At 42.7% G+C, this 4,216-nt stretch overlaps 1 protein-coding gene across 2 annotated transcripts in view; it reads right to left on the bottom strand.

Moving 5' to 3' along the window:
* RFFL (ring finger and FYVE-like domain containing E3 ubiquitin protein ligase) overlaps positions 1-4,216 on the bottom strand; it is a 75,160-nt gene extending 70,944 nt beyond the window's left edge. Inside the window, exon 1 of one of the 2 annotated variants that reach the window (XM_005860207.2) lies at positions 3,708-4,216. The gene's annotated coding sequence lies outside the window, so the exon portion shown is untranslated. The remainder of the gene's footprint in view (positions 1-3,707) is intronic. The other variant, XM_005860208.2, reaches the window with a different exon arrangement.

Below are 4,216 nucleotides of genomic sequence, written 5' to 3' on the forward strand. Positions count from 1 at the left end.
GTGAGAGGGCACAGGCCAGGCTGAGGGACACCCCCTTCCCCCCCGAGGGCACAAATTTTTGTGCACCGGGCCTCTAGTACAATATAATATTGAATGTAAACTGTAATTGAATAAGTTTTTAAATTTAAAAAAAAGCTGACTGAGTAGATATTCCTAGAGATATAGAAAATGCTAGATTTAGCAAGACATCTTAAGCCTACAGAATAAATAAAAACCTTATGAGAAAGTAGGAGAAAAGAACATTCACTGATTTGCCTACAATGTACACAGAAAATATTTATCTCTCTTAATCCACATAACAATCCTACCAGGCATTTTTTTCACCTTGCAGATGAAGAGAATATGAAGCTCACTGAGGTTAAATAACATGTCTAAAGGAGCTTGGCCAGGAGATGGAGGAGCTGGGATTAAAAAACCACAATTATCTATTTCCTACATTGTTTAGCTTTTCCCAAGTTTAATTCCCTAACATATTTAGTTCCCCAATTCTGTTTTAACTCAGATGGTTCTGTATTTCAATAATTTTTCTTCTTTCCATGAACTCAGCAAAGTACTTGTGACTCCATTTTACTGACTATGAAGCATTTTATTATTTTCAATAAGCGCTTCAGCTATGTAGAAGTGAAACATCTAGCAAGTTGGCTTTATTTTAAAACCCTACACACAGAGAATTCCCAGGCATCTCTCCTATTGACCATAACCAGATTGACTAGTTTTCAGACTTCCAGTTGTTTCCACATTTTCATTCAATTGTCAACTCAGGAAATAAAGGAAGCCACTTTCACCACCCCTCTCTCATGACTCCCACTACATAAATACAGCAGAGAGGGCCTCTCAGTAAAGCAATTTACATAAAAGTTATAAAAGCTCCTTTTTATCTGTCAGGACTAGGAAATGGGCTATTCTAGCAAATCAAACATCCTGAATACCATGATGCTTTTAAAGGGACTACCAATTTATGAAGAATTTCAAAGCAATACAACAGTGGCTCCCAAACCTGCTACAAATCAGAATCACCTGCGGAGCTTTTGGGAAAGATGCCAGAGAGGTTTTTATAATGTAGATTATGGTCATCACTTACTCACTCAATCAAAGTCTCCAGGAGGTGGGACTAGAAAACCTGTATTTTTAAGGAACCCCTCAGTGACTCAGCTGCAAAGGACTAGGTACCACCGAATCTTTCAAAGAGCACTGGCTTTTGAAAATCCCTTGCAATAAAACATACTAAAAACGCTAAAGCTGCACTGAATACCATGTGACCTTCTTTTGATGATTCAGGAGACGGCAGGCTCTCCCAGTGCCTCCAGTCCATCACTATACTGGCAAAAACAGAAAAAAGAAGTTAAGATTTTATATTGGTGGAAAGCTGGAAAAACAACTCTTGTTTTTCTATGAGATTCAAAGAGCTGGTTTTCCTGGAGGAAATGTAGATTTTTATGCTTGCTTTGAAAAAGGAAAATGTTTAAAAAGTACAGAACTCTCTTAACCAACTGCTTAGCTCCAATTTAGAATGTTAACAGGCCCAATGGCATCAAAAATGTGGAATATTCAACCTGAATAAGAGAAAGCAGAGAAGCTTCAGACAGTCTTAACTAAGAGAAAAGAGGACAATGAGTTTAAACTAAGAATGGCAGTAGAGGATTAGAGAACCCACTGTCCTGACCATGGCAACTGATAAAACCTGGAACCCAGGAGAACTGAGGTCTTTGAACTCATGAGGCTGAGGATTCCTACCTACATGGGATGGCTTTCATGTGAGCTCTAACAGGATATCCTATTAAGAGCCCAACTGGTTTTAGGATTTTAAAACTCCATGAATAACAAAGTCAAAACATGAAAGTGACCAGACCATTTTCCTATTGAAGAAATGGGAATCTGTGCATTTGGATATAAAACTACTGTCCTTACAATTGCCAAAATCTTTCTTACATTAACACAAGTAACTACTATCAATACGCAGTAACCAAACAAAAATAATAATCAGTAACCACAACCAAATAATAATAATGATGATGATGAAGCAGCTCACCCCTTGAGTACAACAGCAATTTAAAGTATATTTTTTTCATTAAACTCTAAATTATATTTTAGCTCTGTATTGCAGGGGTCTTGAAATCCCAAGGTATAGAGGTTAAATCTTTCCTCCCAAAACAAGCACTATGGCTAGCACAAGTTTGATGTCTCTAATCTACCAGTAAAATAATAGCAGTAGCCCGGCCAGCATGACTCAATGGTTAAGCATCGACCTATGAACCAAGAGGTCACCATTCAATTCCCGTCAGGGCACATGGATTGTGGGCTTGATCCCCAGTAGGGAGTGTGCAATGATTCTCAACATTGATGTTTCTATCTCTATCTCTCCCTCTCCCTTCCTCTCTAAAATCTATAAAAATATATACATATTTTTAAACTAGCAGTAGTATTAAAGATTCTATTATAAGGATTAAAAAAAAGTCAAGTTGGAATTGGTCCCCCTAACACACCTCAGGTTTAGGTAAGTGCTTTCAAAAAGTCCTAGGCACAACTCTCTTATAGATGGGTGTGGCTGTATTAAACTCCACAATAAACATGTAATTAGGGAGGAAATTGTCCTTTTTTGTTATTGTTGCTGTTTTGTCTTCTTAAATGCTGGTAACTGAAAATGACTTTTCCACTGCTATTTTAAAGCTCTTAAAATGATATTCCTATTAGATGGTGCTAAGCAGAGTTATGTTAATGGGCTTGGGCTGGGAAAAAGTTTGAAAACTAATTCCTAAGCATTCTGAGAAGGGCTCTCTCTTTTTGTGTGTATTATTTTAGCAACTGGTTAAATTGAGTCAACTTAGAGAGTTTACAACCCTTGACCCCAGTGTAAACAGTCAGGTTAACAGCTGTCTACCTGATCAATATGGAAGTTTTTAGTGAATTGGTCTTCATCATTAGATAGAGACATTAAAAAGGGGGTGTCCTAGATCACACGGGAATTTTCTTCCAACACAATCACGTTACTAGGAAGCTCTGCCACATCCATTTGCAATTGTTACATACAATTTTCAAACATTTTCAAACTTAACGCCGCTAAATGAACTGTAATTTTTGAATTGTATTCTGAAGCCTAGAATTATTAGAAAATTTGACAAAGTTTCGGAAACGCACGCCATTACCTATCTCCTTGAATGTGGAAGAGAATGCAATCGAGGGAAAAAAGGGTAAGTTAGTTGTCCAGCCTGAAATCCCCTGAACAGAAAAGAAGTATTCCCGCCAGCTCCCACCCCTAGAACTCTGTACACAAACTCAGCCCAGCACCACGTCCCCTGTCTGCTCCTGTTCCTAGAAGAAGGGTTCAGTAAAACGAACAGCCTTGACCACATTTCAGCAACTTGAACTGTCACTGGGAAAACCACAAAGCTCCTCCAAAGGGTGGTAGCATCAGGGGTGACCGGAAGTCTTCCCCGTCCTCCCAACCACTTGTAAAATGGATGTAATGCGGCCCTCACTGTTTTCTCAGAAGGTCATATGCGCCTGGGGTGTTTGCTCATCACGTCACTGGCCTTTTGCCAGGGTGCAAAGTGACAGCCGCGGGTCAAACCCTGTTTCCAAGCAGCAAGATTCCTTCCCTGGGTGCACGGGGAGCGCGTGGGACACTCTTCCTTGATTACACGAGCAAGTTTTTTTTCCCCTGGAACGAATGACAGACCGACAAAAAGGAGAAAACGTGCTGTTCTTACCTCCTGCCAGCCTGAAACCAAGCTCTGAACGGACAGATGCCTGCCCGGCTCGGGCTCCGGGTCTACCCTCCCTCCCCGCCCCCGGTCAAACGCCTCCCGGGCAGCGAGCTGCAGACAGGCCCCGCTCCCCTCCGCCTGAGCCACGGGCGACCTCACACTCATCGTCCCAAACGAGCACAGGACAGCTCCCCAGCGCGGAGCCGTGGACACCCCCAAACTTCTCCATCAACCTTCAAACTCCAGCGCCCTCCTCCTCCGAGAAGCCCGCAGGCCTCCTCCCCGGAGAAGCGAGGACCGGCTCGTCTCTTTAAAGCGGGGAGCAGGCCGCCCCGTCCTGACTCAGTTTACTCCGCCGTAAAGCAGTCTCTCCCCGCCACCAGCTGACCCGACCTGCCGGTCTGTACGGCGTTCGGAGAGAGTCGAGGTGCCCCGGCCCCCGTTACCGCCCGCACCGGGGAAATGCGTTCTTCGAGGGACTTGTCCTGGGACAGGTGCGGGCTGCCCTGCAC

The sequence above is a fragment of the Myotis brandtii genome, unplaced genomic scaffold, assembly GCF_000412655.1.
Source record: "Myotis brandtii unplaced genomic scaffold, ASM41265v1 scaffold1327, whole genome shotgun sequence".
NCBI lineage: Eukaryota > Metazoa > Chordata > Mammalia > Chiroptera > Vespertilionidae > Myotis > Myotis brandtii.